Raw genomic sequence first — 16,955 nt, forward strand, 5'->3', positions numbered from 1 at the left:
ACAATAGTTTCTATGTTATAATCCATAAAGATACATATTGCTACCAAATGAAGCTGTTTGTAGTATGCCTTGCTCCAATCTCAGCCATATTCCCACTTTGGCATTTCTGGATTCTCTGTCGATTCTATTTCTATTTAGATAATTCTGTCAGATTACTGTTGTTATCTTCATTGTTCTGGCATTAATGCTGCCCACTTCATTTTGAACTCTTTAATATCAGTGTTAGAGATATCTTACATGAGCCAAGACCTGACTCTAACTAGGTTAATTAATTGGAATATCCATCTATTTGGGCCAACATTATATTTTTTAAATTTGTGCTTACTACTTCAACTTGTTCAATGGCCATGATGAAATTTCCAAGTAATGCCAAGAACCTTGCAAATGTGGGTCTAGTCTTGTATTCAAAGAGGAGGAGGGCAAGTGGGTAAAAGGACTCTAGCCCATTGCACAAGAGTAGGGAAAACCCCAAATGCATACCTTCTACTGATTGGGTTTAATTATACCACCTTTGTACTCAGAAAACAAGTTAATAGGAACTGCAATTTAAGATTTCTTACCTCAAAGTTGAATCACCACTCAAATTGCTTAAAAGTTACCTCACACATATATATCTATCTATTTATGTAGAACATTATTGAATTTCACATATCCAGGTAGATAGCTATGACACCAAGATTTTCAAGGTTGCTGAAAAGAAGCAAAGGTAAGGGTTAGTGGTTTTCAGACACTAATCACAGAAAAATCTGCTACTTTTATAACAGAAACAAGTTTGACCCTTAAACTACGATTGTTTTCTTTCAGTAGTGATAGAATTGGAGACTTGGCTCCATCCCCAAGAGAACACAATTTTATATTTTCCCTTTAGCTCAGACAAAAGTAATTTTCTTCATGCCAATATGTTTTTTTAGTTGGAACATTTTATGACTAGCTTACATTACCTCACCTTTGTACTATTCCCCCTTGAGAATAATAATAAAAAAAACTTTAACTCAAAGTAATTTTTTTTTATTTTTTTCTCTTCTTTTTTCCTCTGTTAGTAAATCTATTTGAGAGAAAATGAGAATTGCTTAGACAACTCTAATGATTGCTATCATTTCAGAATAGTTTCTTGACTATTGATTAAATTGCAATGCTACATGTGAACACAGTTGTGATCAGATTTCAAATAACAGAGTTCTGATTTTGCTTTGGTAGACTATAAGTTACTTAAGGCAGTTATTTACTTGAAAATAAAGCCCAAGTCTGTCAAGATTTTTTTCTTTGCATATTTATACACAGCAAACAATAAAAACAAAATGCATTGTTTTCTGTACATTGTTAAAGTACCTACTCAGAGCAATATGACATACCTTTAGTGGCATGTGATGTATTCAACAAGATCAACTAGTTTCTTAAGGTTTGGGAGAATGTAAAGTGCCAAATCATAGTGTGGTTGCACCAGTCAAATAACAGTGATGAATGGGTAAATTGTATTTATACTGGATCTTTTCTATTTTCCTAATGTACTCTCGTTTATTCTAAATTTATTTCCGTGCAACATTTTTCTCAAAAACTTGATCTATTAGTCACTAAGTCTAAGGACAAGTGAAAAGTTATCTCATACAAAAAGAAAAAGAAAAAGTTTGGAAATATCACCACCAGTGAAGTCCCAGGAACACATAAGAAATATATTACGGTGTTCTCTAATTAACTTGTGAGAAAAGAATTAATGCATAATATGAAAGAAATGTATTTTAATTTAGCATGTATGAAAATTACAAGTATATACTAGCTGTGCTTTAATTTAACTTTACCACTTAAAATTTCTGTCTAAATAATGATAATATTTAGGGCAAAAGAAAGAAAATGGTGTAAGCTCTGAAATTAACTAGAGTAAAATAAATAAACAAATGTTATAATTTGACCAACACGAAGAGGAAAAGGACAATTGACAAAGGCGTATAAGGTATGATTGCTAAGGTCCATCCTCTAAATTCTATCCTCTCATACCATGAAGAGCAGGGAAGACTCTCTTATCATAGTCAAAGGGAATATTTTGTCTTATTGAGAGATTACAAAGTGGTTACTATGATGGGTTTGATATAAGAAAGGAAGAAAGTCACTGGAGTATGGATAAGAAGCCTGGCTCTTCTATTACATGGTTGTATAAATCTTCAGAAATCATTTCACCTCTTTGTCTTACTTTCTTCATCCAGTAGCATACAGTAATGATTAAGATTGCTTGTTTAGAAAGCAATTTGCTAAGGTAAAAATTGCAGTCCATCATTCATGTGTGATGTTGGGCAAGTTTCCTAATGTCTCTGGAACTTCTTCCTCACTTTCACAATTAGATCATTAAAGTACCAGCTCATAGGATTTTTGTGAAGTTTAAGTGAGAAAATACATTTCAGTCATTTAGATTGCTGTCTAGTCAGTTGTAAATTCTTAATGAAAGTTGCTTTTAACATTTCATGATACTGTCACAAATTAATTAAACTTTTAAATTTTATTTTGATTAACATTGTATTTTATTAACATACTGTATTTATTTAAGATTTGAATATTAAATGAGAACAGGGACTTCTTATATTTGGCTAGCTTGTTTATATGAAATTCCGCATTAATAAATGTTTTGCCAAAGTGTAAGGAAGAGAATAAACCATTTAAGGGATAATACATCTGGCTCAACTCAGATAAAAGCAACTGGACATGTGGGACCATCAACGCTCCTTCTTCCTTCTGACTGACCTGGCAGCCACTTTGCAAGATTCCATCAGCAGCAGAAATGTGATAAGTTGAAATGAGGAGGTTCTTGCGGTGCCCAAATAAAAGAGAAAGCTTATTTGCTTTAGAGATTAGCTTTTAATTCCCCAAAAATGTTTCACATAAAAGCTGTTTTGAAAATGGTCTTTGGAAAAACTAGGACCTGTGCAGAAAAATCTGGGCCTGTGAAGTAAGTGGTATTATGTAAGCCGCAGTTGTGGTGGTATGTTGTCCTTACTACAGGAAATCTGTAGAGCTCCAGAAACATAGCAGGGACTTGAGAGAGAGAGAGAGAGAGAGAGAGAGAGAGAGAGAGAGAATTAATTGTGATAAAATACACATAGTCTGAAATCTACTATCTTAATTTTTGTTTTTGAGACAGGCTCTCTGCTGCCCAGGCCAGAGTACAGTGGCATGAACATACATCACTACAGCTTTGAACGCCTAGCCTCAAGTGACCCTCCCACCTTAGCCTCTCAAGTAGCTGGGACTACAGGCGTGTGTCACCATGCCCAGCTAATTTTTAAATTTTTTGCAGAGACAGGGGTCTTGGCTCATTTCCCAGTTCAAAACCAAGTCTTGAACTCCTGGTCTTAAGTGGTCTTCCTGCCTCTACCTTGCAAAGCAGTGGGACTAAGGGTGTGAGCCCCCTCACCCAGGTTAACTATTTTTCAGTGTACAGTTCAGTAGTGTTACATATATTCACATTGTTTAGGAACAAATGTCCAGAACTCTTTTCATCATACAAAACTGACACTCTATGCCCATTAAAGAACAACTCCTTATTTACCTCTTCCCACAGCCCTTGGTTACTCTTTCTATTCTCTATCTTTATGAATCTCACTATGCTAAGTACCTCGGATACATGAAATTATAAAATATTTGTCTTTTGGTGATGTTTCATTTTGGCATACTTTTTTAAAGTTTTGCCCATGTTGCGGCATATGTCAGGATTTGCTTCCTTTATAAGTTTGAATAATATTCCATTGTATGTATATACCATATTTTGTTTATCCTTCCATTCGTCAATAGACTGGACTTTTTCACCTTTTGGTTCTTGTGGATAATGCTTCTATGAACATGAGTGTACAAATGTCTCTTCAAGATCTTGACTTCAATTCTTTTGGATGTAACTTTACCCAGAAGTAAATTTGATGGATTACATGGTAGTTCTATATTTAATTTTTGGAGGAACGTACATACTGCTTTCAATAGCAGCTGCATTGTTTCACATTCCCACCAACAGGGCACAAGAGTTCCATTTTCTCCACATCTTCACTAACATTCTTTTTATGTTTGTTTTATTTTTTTTTAAGTAGCCATTCTGATAGGTATGAACATAGAAGGAACTTTAAATTTTTCTTTCTTTTTCTCTATATTATAAGCTCCTCAAGTCAAGTCTCATAAGTGTCTTGTTTATTGCTATAACCCCTATACTTCATACAGTTCCAGAACTCAATAGAGCTTCCATAAAGGTGCATTAAATATAAGAATAAACGGAGCACCTTTTATTATGAGTTTTGGCACCTTGAGGGTTTGCAACTCTGTGATATATCAGGCAGCAGCGTTTCAGGCAAGGTGATTTTCCAGCAGATCAGAGGTGATGCACCTCTCTGGAGAGATTTATGAGCAGCAAATATCAACCAAATGGCTGCTAGGGAGGAATACAGATAGACAGGAATTTCTGTAAGGATACAGGGATTACCTGAATGCTTTTGAGAGCCTCTCTGGGACTCACTCAAATTATGAAGGGAGATATTTGACTTATGAGAGCTAAAAAGAAAGGATAGTACTGACTCTGACTTCTTACAACTAGGATAAGCCAACGCATTTTAGATAATATAGCTTAAATGACTATAATCTGGTTTAAGTTCTAAATAGTTATACTCTCATCCCCTTGATTGGCTAAACTTTCTATATTTATGATTTAGTATTTCTGAGTAAGTAGCTCATTATATCTTCATGTTATAAATAAATTGGTGGTAATACTATTTCTGGCATTACTAAAAATATTTGATGATAAAGAAGAATTGATAATGGACACCACCTATTAGCTTTCATGGCCTTGAAATGAGGTTGGTTTGACAAAGACTTCCACTAGATAATGCTTCTTTACATAAATAGGGTTTACTCAAAATATAGATGCACACAGATGCTAATTAACAATTGACAGGACATAAAGGAACAAACACAAGTTGTATGATTATCTCCTGTGCTTTGGCTTATTGTATCCTTTTATGAAACAGCCCAAACTTGGAGCTAAGTAAACTAAAAATGTGAAATTTGTTAATTGAGAATAAAGTAGGGACAAAAATAATAGAAGATCCAGAGAAAGCTGAAATTATGCGAGAGTAGAGGCTGTAAGTTTGCAGAGAAAACAAAGCAGTAAGGAGAGACAATAAAGCAGATGAGTGACAATTGATAGACAAAACAGAGAGGTTTCCCATGGTTCCAGAGAGCAGAGGAAAGAGTAGGTTGTGTGTATGGTTGACTCATTTTGTAATAAATTTTCTGTTCAACTTCAGCCTACAGGTGTCATTAAAATCATCTCACTTTTTCTTAAAGCAATCTGAGTCTCTCTATTTCATCCTTTGAAATGAGTCTAAGAAGAGAACAGTGTCTCCTTGGGAAACCTGATCCCAAACCTACTTTTATCTGCTGATAGCAGTTTCATTGTCCATTAAGCTTTAATTTGTAAATTGATTAAATGCAATGGAAATTCAGGTGAAAACGTTTTGCATATCTTCTTATTACTCACTATATTATAAGTCATCTGCTTTTATTATGGAAAATTAATGCTGGAATTACATAGAAGTGCCATGTGTTGAGGACTTTTATGCAGTAGGCATAGAACAAGGCAAGTAAAGATTTAGACTTCGAAATAACTCTATAAAATAGGTCATAATATCTTATTTCAAATATTAAAAAAAATATGCCTTGAACATTTAAAGATTTTTTCAGGAGTTACATTCAGGTCTATAAATAATTCAAAAACAAAAGCTCTGAAACATTATGGTAGAATAAAAGAAGACCCTTCCAGCTTCTGCATAGAAGAGGCTAGCTAAATCATGCCAAAGAAACATTTATCTTTAGTTTTCAAACATTCATAGCGTGTGGAACTACTAATAATTGGCATGGCAGTGAAAAATTGAGAAGATTTTTAAAGATAGCAATAGGTTTTCATAAGTTTGGAAGGTGAGATCCTGTGAAGAGTGCCCGTAGAGCTGATGAAAGACAATGGCCTTGTTTGCCTCTATTAAAAACCAACTCTCTTCAGGGTTACCCAATGAATAAAACAAATTCTGACTTAAGTTGCTTTCCCTGAATTTGATTACAATTCCACAGACTACGTATCTTTGCAAATACAGATCAGTACATTTTCACTATATGTATATATTTTTCTATTATAATTGTTGCACTTGAAATATAATGACAGGATTTCTGTCTTCTCCCATTGTTCTCTTAGCTGATCTCCCTGTTTCGTAGGAGTCTTCACTGAAATCATTTGCAAAGTGCAACCAGGATGATCCTTTAAATCATTAACAGAAATATATCTACACGTCTACTTAAAACTCTTCGATGGCTATAGATTTTACTCGAACTACTGTGTCAAAATTCCCAGCATGTCCTAAAGGCTTCAATGTGAGCTTGTCTTGCTTTCCTTGCTGTTTGCTTGTTTTTAAGCCTCTGAATCCCAGGCTTTTTCTCTCTGTCTGGAACACTAGTAAGAATTTTCTTTATTCCCTGTGGGGTTTTTTCCCCCATATTTCTATTGTTAGAGAAAATGTTTCTGAACAAGACATTCAATATTTGTTCCAAGTTGCGTCCATCCTCTCCACTTCTACATATTTTCAAAGAGTAGTTGTGTTTATTCCAAACAACCTGACCTTCCCGATACAAGTAGTTATGGACCAAGATGGTCTCCTATTAAGTAACAGTCATTTCCTGAGACTTTGGAAGTGGGGCCAAAAACATTATGTCTTAGCCTTAATTTTCCAGGATTTAAAAATAAATAAATAAATAAACCCAGAAACGGAGTGGATTTCATTTTCTTTTAGGTGAACCAGATGTGAGGAAATTTCATTTGTGCTAAGATACATGTAAGTAGCAATACACAAACAGAAGCTGTCTGTGCCCACGCCACTGCTCCCCCACAGAAACTTCCTAGGTTTCCTTCAGTGCTTCTTGCAGTCAATGGTTCTGACATCTGCCTGAGTGCCAGCTGCACTCCTGATTTTATGTTTCACAAGGTACCATGGTATCCTAATCATCAGTAATATAATGGATGCCCTATTAAGCTACTTGCACTTTACTGATTCACAAAACTAAACGGCATTCTCAATTTCCTCTGAAAATCATATTGTATTGACTTCTCATTTCAGTCATGGCTGAGTATTCATGGCTAGTAAGATCCTGTCTCGTATCCCCCACTCACTCCTGGTCCTGCATTTCAGTTCAGTGCTTAACTAGAGTCAGCCTTGTTTGTGCCCCAATATGCCAGCTGATTGTTATTAAGTAGAATTACTCAATTCAATTACCTCTTTGGAAAACCAATAGAATTTGAGCACATAATTATAAACAATTGTCATTGCCATAAAAACGGAATTGAATATTTTGAAAAGAAAGAAAAAATATTTTTAAAAGTACTGGGAAATTAGGCATGGGCAAGTTAATTCTAAAAGGTTGAGGAACAAATAATATTCCATTCATATTTGGCTTTATATCAATATTTGGCAAACAAATATACACTTTTATATTTAAGTTGAAATAGAATATATAAGTTTTAAATGTGTTTTTTCTCCCACAATTTAAAGTGGATTTTAATTAGTCTACCATTTTCCTAAGCCCTCTTGCATTGTATAATAGCACTTTTACTGACCTCTTATTGCTTAAAGCTGAACTAAAGTGAGTTATTAGTCCCCCTTTCCCTATCAAAAAATCCAAAAGCAATCCAAAAAACACACTTCCCCCCGCCCCGCCCCAAGACAGGGCCTTGCTCTGTTGCCCAGGCTAGAGTTCAGGAGTGGCCTGACCACTACTCTGCAGCCTTGACTTCCTGGGCTCAAGCAATCCTCCTACCTCAGCCTCCCAAGTAGCAGGAACCACAGATGCATGCCACCACATCTGGTTAATTATTTTATTTTATTTTTTTGTAGAGACAGGATATCACATCTCACTATGTTGCCCAGGGTGGTTTCAAATTCTTGGGCTCAAGCAATCCACTGGCCTCAGCCTCCCAAAGTGTTGGGATTACAGGCATGAGCCATCACGCCTGAAGGAGAAAACAAAAAACAAAAACCAAACTACTTAATTTTACAATTTCTCATGGATTGTCTGATATTTTTGAATAGAGAGGCCAAGGTGAGGCAGAAAACATATTGGGAGGAGGTGTGTTCAGAGGTTCAAGTTTGCTAAGTGAGATTTGTTTGTTTTCTTACAAGAAGTGAATTCATTATTTAAGTAAGGAACATAAACCAGTGTTACAATGTCTCTTTTTATTTTAGTTACTTCTGCATTTATATTTCACCTTTTACTAAAAGGATTTAAAGCGGCTTATAGTAAAAACAATTCTCTAAGACTGAACTATTAACAGAGATTGTTGTTCCATTCCAATTCTATGTTGTATTTGAAAATGTCCTTGTTTTCTAAAGAGATTGTAAACAGCTTGAAAGAAAAGTCAGCTCTATAAAACTGCATATGTATTTTCCTTTTTTCCTTCTCTTCACCTTTTAGTAATCTCAAAGAACAGAAACTTTATGATCGATGTTACAAACCTTCTTAAATCCATGAAGAACTTACCTATAATAATTTTTTAACACATGATCTGATTTTATTTTGTTTAGATGTGTACACATATATGTGGGTATGAAAGGGAAGGTGACTGCTTTTAAAGATGATTTTGTGATACAGATTTTATTTTTTATGTGTGGCTAGAAGACTTATAAAAATAAAATTCAGGCCGGGCACAGTGGCTCTCGCCTGTAATCTCAGCACTTTGGGAGGCCGAGGCAGGTGAATCATTTGAGGTCAGGAGTTTGAGACCAGCCTAGCCAACATGGTAAAACCCTGTCTCTACTATAAAATACAAACTTAACCAGGCGTGGTGGTGGGCACCTGTAATCCCAGCTACTGGGAGGCTGAGGCAGGAGAATCGCTCGAACCCGGGAGGCAGAGGTTGCAGTGAGCGGAGACCACCACTGCACTCCAGCCTGGACAACTGAGAAAGACTCCATTTCAAAAAAAAAAAAAAAAAAAAACCATAAACAAAATTAAAAAGTAAAATTCAGGGCTTGCCTGCTTATCAATTTCCTAATTTCAATCTGAAAACGTCATCACTATTTTTTTTGCCACACTACACCAAAAACGATGCCAGTTTAATAACTATAAATCTTTTTGTTCAGTTTTCTGCAATCGTTTCAAGGCTATAAAAATTCAACCACATTACTTATGGGTCTAATTTACTGACTCTGTAAATCTGCCCAAATGCTTGATTGACAACAGTGAATTCACTAATTTCTGGCAGACATTTTGTATGAAAGGGTAAGCTCAGTTCTCCTATTCTTGGATGAGGTCGCTGTGATAACCCTATACATACTTTAATCTGAGCTCCAATAGTGGCAATCTTGTCGTGCCCCTTAGTGTCCAGTAGAACCAAAAGAGATTGATTTAATATTATTTCTATAGTTATTACAAGTGTCCAATCTCTGTTGTAAAAGAGAGAAAAATTTCAGAATTTTAAATTTATTTTGGCCCTTGAGTCTAGTTCTGTTGAATCCTCAAAAAATATCCAGTGTTTAGATCTGATTGATCAAAATAAAGAAAACTGTTTTATTAAATATTTGATACAATTGTGAGATTTTCAAAAACTGAATGCAAACACAGAGGAGCAAATATCTATTTTGCCTAATGTCTTTTAAAAAAAATTTGTAGAGGTTCATTATAGTTCTGATCTGCTCATTCCATTATGGAAATTATTAAAGATCGCTTCAGGATGTGGCCAAAGTAATGAAGTGCTCAGAGTAATAAATGTCATTTTTACAAATAATGGCTTCTGAGTAGCCATTTTAAACATTAAACCATTTAAACTTATCTTTTTGCATACTTATGATTTAGGGAAAGGCACTTTCTACTTATTGTGTGTCCTCTTCTGCATTTGTATGAATACATGTTTACCTGTATGTTTATTTGTGCAGGGCATTGACACTGTAACCCAGTGATTCAGGTTGATTCTAATTCTATCAACGTGCATTTGAATTTGGAACGAATAAATATTACTAAAATGTAACTAATGTCATACTTCTGATAGCCTTCTTTAATGTATTCTATTTAATTATCTTCAGGTTTTGGCAAAAAGGTCATATCCAAATAGAAGAAGTGTATATTTCATGGGGGCAGGGACCCATAAATATTTTGCCAGCCTTTGTATGCCCCCACTTTCAAGGAGGGTGTCTGGGGTATATTTTGGTCTTAAAGGAGCAAACTCCAGAGTAAGTATGCCTGAGTGGGAATCTGGTATTGCTACTTGCTTACTGTGTGATGTTTGGCCGGTTATTAACTGGTTCGTGCTTTAGTTTCTAAAAAGAAAAGAGAATAGATATGTTTTCCCTTGTACATGTAAGTAGGCTGTATCTACTCCGCTTTTTAGAATTAGTTCAGTTCCAGCAAAATGCTACATGCTTGACTAATTAGATAAGAAACTCAATCTTTTCATTTCCTTCCTTGAATCCATAGCCGATTTGAAAATTTTCAGTTGAAATTGACCTCAAATCCTTTTCACGAATACTTAAATAACTAATCTTCTTATTTAGTGCGGGTTTTGCGTCACCCTTATTTTAAAATTTTTAATGTCCTCATAGTAGTATAAAAGTAGTTGGATCTTTTGAGTCAAATAGTGTGTATATTTGCGTTTGTACATGTGCATATGTGTGTGTATTTGTATCATATATGCGAGATGAAAAACAGTGACTGTAGTTTGTATGATGTAACAATGCTTTCCCTTTTTCTAAGATCAAGATGGGCATCTATCTGCTCCAACAAAATATCTTAATATCTTACATTTACTTGACTTTTTCAATGCAAACTCACATAATTCACATTATTCTTCAAAAAGATCTTTAAAAATCACACCTTAATAGAAAGCAGTATATATTGCTTTCTGAATTAAAATATAAGCACTTTTTTGTTCTTTCTTTTAATTTTATAACATTCTCTGTTTCTCTGTAATTGGAATATTTATATGTCAGTTAGAATGGTGATCATTAAAAAGTCAGGAAACAACAGGCGCTGGAGAGGATGTGGAGAAATAGGAACGCTTTTACATTGTTGGTGGGAGTGGAAACTAGTTCAACCATTGTGGAAGACAGTGTGGCGATTCCTCAAGGATCTAGAACTAGAAATACCATTTGACTCAGCGATCCCATCACTGGGTATATACCCAAAGGATTATAAATCCTTGTACTATAAAGACACATGCACATGTATGTTTATTGTGGCACTATTCACAATAGCAAAGACTTGGAACCAACCCAAATGTCCCTCAATAATAGACTGGATTAAGAAAATGTGGCACATATACACCATGGAATATTATGCAGTCATAAAAAGGGATGAGTTCCTGTCCTTTGTAGGGACATGGATGAAGGTGGAAACCATCACTCTTAGCAAACTATCACAAGGACAAGAAACCAAATGCCACATGTTCTCACTCATAGATGGGAACTGAACAATGAGAACACGTGGACACAGGGCGGGGAACATCACACACTGGGGCCTGTCTGGGGGTGGAGGGCTGGGGGAAGGATAGCATTAGGAGAAATACCTAATGGAAATGACAAGTTGATGGGTGCAGCAAACCAACATGGCACATGTATACCTATGTAACAAACCTGCATGTTGTACACATGTACCCTAGAACTTAAAAGTATAATAAAAAAAATAAATACTTCTCAGAGGGGCTGTGTGTAAATTTAGTTTTAAAGGATGAAGAGAGATTAACCATGTGAAGGAATAAAGATGAAGAGGGAAGGAAATGCATGACTGTATGGGTGAGATGAAATCTCCTAAATTGCAGTGACACAAATTGGTCATGGTTTCACTTCCCTGCTGTGGAGTCCTGGTGATGGGGTGGCATTTATCTACATAGGCCCTCCTAATAATGGTTCCATCAACATTATTGACAATCAAAGGCTGAAGGGTTCACCAAAGTTAGAGACTGAAAAGTATCCATTAGATTCGACTATAAAGAGATTACTACAGCCCATGCAATGGAGTGGTGTGAATGTTGTACTATTATCTGAGCCTGATGGCAGAGGAGTAAGAGGTCAATGGGCAATAAACTCATGGTGACAGTACGTAGAGATTCTTGCTATAAAAATGATGATCTATGGACCATGGCATCAACCCCATCTAGGAGATACTTGTAAATGTAGAATCTCAGGTACCTCCTCACAACTATTGCATCAAACTCTGCACTGTAACAACATATTCATATGATTGCTCAGAACATTAATGTTTGAGAAGCATTGGTGTAGACATCCATTTTTAAAAGACTGTTTACAAAACAAGAGACAAAAATAAGGCAGTGGTTAGAGGAAGATAGATAATTTGTTAATTTTATTATTACTATAAAATAGATTGGGCATATGGAAAATGAAGATGGATAAGGTTTAAAGTGTATGATTTACAGGTAAGAGCAAATCAAATTTAAAAATAATTTGTTATTCTCAGTGTATAGATTTGGAAAACAAATTTCAGAGAGGTTAAGATATAATGTTTTGTCAAAGTTATACAATAGGATGGATAACCATATTCAAATGTGAGTCTGCCTGTCTCCAAAGCTTATACCCCCTTTTCCTGAGTAGGTTGATTGTTAATGAGAATAAATATACTTAATTAAGCAACAAGTAAAAGCTATGGTGGTTGTGATTTTTAATTTTTGTATTATAATTGATGGTACCAAAGGGTGTCAGATTTACTTAATTTATTCATTTCCCAGTAATTTTATCTAGCAAATTTAGTAAATTTGGTTGATAAAATAATCAACAGCAATTTTTAGAAAATATTCTGTGAAATAATGGACTGACAACAGATACAGATACAATTGCTACCTATACGGACAGGAGACAGGGAAATACTGGATAGAAGGCTGCGGTTCCCTTGGCAAAGGCTCCATTCTAAAGCCTGAAGACCAGTGGTTCTAAATGAAGACAGGCATTTCTGTTTTTGCTCCCAAAAAGTTGCCTTATGGCTTGCCATGCCACCTATCCTGTCCCCATATAGAACTCAAACCCCAAGCTCCAGAAGAGACCCACAAACAAGGAGACAAGGAGGCAAACAGAACCAGCACCAGCGGGCCAGCAGACCAGTGGACCAGTGATATTGAAACAATGTGGCATTGAAAGGGAGAATAGCTGAGGGGAGTTCAGCTGTGGGTGGTCAGTCAGAGAAGAGTCGGGCCGCTGGGAGGCCCAACTCCAGGGGAAAGTCACTTCCCACTCCATCCCCTCTTTAAACTCCCCATCCATCTCACTGTGAGCCACCTCCACCATTCAGCAAAAGCTTGCACTCATCCTTTGAGTCCAGGTGTGATCAGATTCTTTTGGGACATTGAGCAAGAGCTCAGATACAGAACACTGTCACACTGGCCCTCTGCCCTTGCCATAAGGCAGAGGGTGCATTGAGCTAATTAACACACAAGCCGTCTGCAGATGGTAAAGCTAAAGGAGCACACTGCACATGCCCACTTGGGCTTTGGGAGTTGCAGACACCCACTCCTAGATGCTACCCTGAGGCTGGAGCCCAAAAGCACTTGCCTTGGTTCCTGCACCTGCCCATCTGTGTGCTCCCCCTCCCATAAAGGGTATGAGCTGTGGGGCAATCCAACAGGCAAGTTGCACCCCTGTCGCACATCTTGCCAGGTGAATCAGGGAACTCTCCCATTTCACTACTGTAGTTGCTACTATTTTTGGAAGCTAAATATTGTGAAAAACTTGAATTAAAATGTAATTTTAGGCTGGGTGCAATGGCTTAGGCCTGTAATTCCAGCACTCTGGGAGGCCAAGGAGGGTGGATCACTTGAGGCCAGGAGTTCAAGACCAGCCAGGGCAACATGGTGAAACCCTGCCTCTACTGAAAACACAAAAATTAGCCAGGCATGGTGGTGTGTGCCTGTAATCCCAGCTACTCGGGAGGTGGAGGCATGAGAACCACTTGAACCCGGGAGGCAGAGGTTGCAACGAGCAGAGATCCTACCAGTACACTCCAGCCTGGGTGACAGAGTGAGACTCCATCTCAAAAAAAAAAAAAAAAAAAAGTAATTTTATACACATATATTCAGTCTCCCACCGGGAAGTCGATGGATACCATGGTTTCTAATCCTAGATAATTTTCATGGTTGAGACACTCTATCCTTTAGCCACAAAGCTAAACTACTCTTTAGGAAGTACCCTTAGCTAAAGGGGTAATTTCTCACTGGGAAGCCCCCACTCAGTGACTACAAGGTTACAAAGACCTAGTCCCCTTACTTCAATTTGGTATAATATGGAAAGCATCTGATCTTCCAATGCCATGTTGGATCAGCTGCGGCCTCTGTTACAATTGCACTGCATTCCAATTCAACAGTCTGGGACAAGAGAAAAATTGTTGGATTTCTTTAGGGAAGATGTTTCACCATTTTGGTTTCTAATCTTTACTGAGCTTGAGTCAGACAACAAACTTAAATTCACATTTTTGGCATTTGCATGCCTTTGTTGTGGAATGGTTATGGGAGATTAAATAAATTATAAAAATGATATTTTAACAACTTTATCTTCTTATATCTTATCTTAAGATAAAGTTCCAAAAGTTTGTGTTTCCTGACATCTCAGCTGTTATAAGGTTGGACATAGCTCTCTAATTCAAAGGATTAAGTTGGTTTAAACAGAAAAAGTCAGGCTTGCTTTTCTTTCACAAATTGCCATGGGAACAAGAGTGCTGCAAAGCTATTATAACTCTCTTCTGAGGCATTCAAAAAATTTAGAATATCTCAAATAATGGCATTCAAAACCTCCCAAGCATGATCATCTAGAATATTAAGGTTAGAAAACTGGACTATTTTATAGTTAAGTACTATTCCAAATATTCCAGTGGCACTAAATTAACAAATCATGACTTCATTTGGAAGAACATTTGAATTAGTGGTATTTTCTAAAGGCCTTAATTAGCATAGACTATGTATGGTTGAAATGTAGCAAACCCAAAGATAAGATAACAAAGCACTAGGTGGGGCAAAACACTAGCAATATAATAGTTTTTCCTATGGTCACACAAGCGTTAAAAACTTATTTTGGAAAAGAAGCCCATTGAAATTTTTTTCACTTTTTCTGCCACTGCTTAACAGAAGAACTAAAATTAGGTCTTTTTTTTTTTTTTTCTTTCAGGATGAAGCACAAATTTTATGATTTTCACCAGGCTTGTTGCTACTGCTGTCATAATAAAACTTCTATAGGCAAGTGTTTTTTTTTTTTTTTTTAAATTGAGATATATTCATGTTTATTCTTACTTTAACTTCAATGATGCTGAGAGTAATTTCACTTAAGATGAATAGAGAGACAGATTTTATAACAACAACAAAAAATCAAAACTGTTTAACTCTCTTTTTTATATTTAGACAAAATAGCTGCTATTGACTGAATGTGTGTGTCCCCCAGCAAATTCATATGTTGAAACTCTACTTTTTGATATGATGGTGTTACAAGGTAGGATTTTTCAGAAGTAATTAGGATTAGATGAGGTCATGTGGGTGGCACCCTCATGAATGGGATTAATGTCCTATAAAAGAGATTCCAGAGAGCTCCTTTACCCCTTCTACCACATGAGGGCACAGTTCATGTATCTATGAACCAGTGAATGGTCCCTCACCAGATGTCAAGTCTGTTGGCGCCTTGATCTTAGACTTTCCAGTCTCTAGAACTGTGTAGAAATAGAAACAAAAATAAATTTCTGTTTTTATAAGTGATTTTTATAAGCCACTCAGTTTGTGGTATTTTGTTTAACAGACTAAGGCAATGACTATCTGAATACAATTCAAATGTCATGAGGCAAACATTCTCTCATGCAACCTTGATTTTTCTATTAATTAACCAGCTAGTTTTATTATTATCTTCCCTTGTTATTTTGTGAATACTTAAAGTTATTACCTTATCTTTAATAATCCATTGTGGACTATACTTTCAGTTTCCCAGTGCATAGGTAATATATATCTTCCCATTCAACTATAACAAAATGTGTCATTTTTCTAATGATTTTAACACATTCTCTGACTTATGAGAAAGAATACCTGTTTCTCCTAAGTCAAAACTATATTTTATCTCTTTCTTAAACCTTTCACTTTTTCTACCTAACCAGGGCGAGGTTCCTTATGCCTTAAGAATATACATCTAAATGTTCGGTTATTCATTCTTACTGTAATGATCACAAACATTTCCTACAACGTTGCATCTTCCTCAGAGACAGTAACTGGAATTGTTTACAATGCTGTAGATAAACTGTAACTGAAGGATGCAGGGAAATCAGTCAGAAGAAACATAATATAAAATGTAACAACATGATTTATTTTATTTTGTCCTTAAAAGGGGAATAAATGTGTGAGGATAGTTACACTTTCAGCAATTTAAAAAGCTTGCATAAAAATAATTTTCACTTAATAGGAAATGATTCAGAATAGATACCTCATTGTTAGAAAAAGCTATTTCTGAGGGTTTTTTTTTTTAATCACAATCCAATTATTGTAAAAGACAATGTTGAAAACATTTTTATTATTTTTCTTCCTTGAAAACCTGAGACAAGGAAAAATTTGTGGTTGTACTTTAATTTTATTGCTACTGAATCTTTCCTAAAAATGAACTGGCAGATGCCATTAGTAGGTTAATTGATTTAATAATGTTTCTATGAATAAGCTAGCATTTCTGACTTGAATTACTTTCTCAGTTGATTGGTGCTCTATAATAGGATTCTATAAAATATACAAAAAAGAGCAACAAGGAATTTAGCTCTGGATTTTTCAGCTAATTCACTAGCATTTCGTAGTCCAGGAAATTATTGCATTTTCAATTTGCTAAATACACTCATTTGTTAGTAGTAATTAGGCACATGTATTACTTTTACAAAAGCTCTTTAAAAATGCAGTCTTATAAAAATGACTCTAGAAAAAGAAAGTGTGTTAATAGCTCAGT

Source organism: Macaca nemestrina, chromosome 3, assembly GCF_043159975.1.
Source record: "Macaca nemestrina isolate mMacNem1 chromosome 3, mMacNem.hap1, whole genome shotgun sequence".
NCBI lineage: Eukaryota > Metazoa > Chordata > Mammalia > Primates > Cercopithecidae > Macaca > Macaca nemestrina.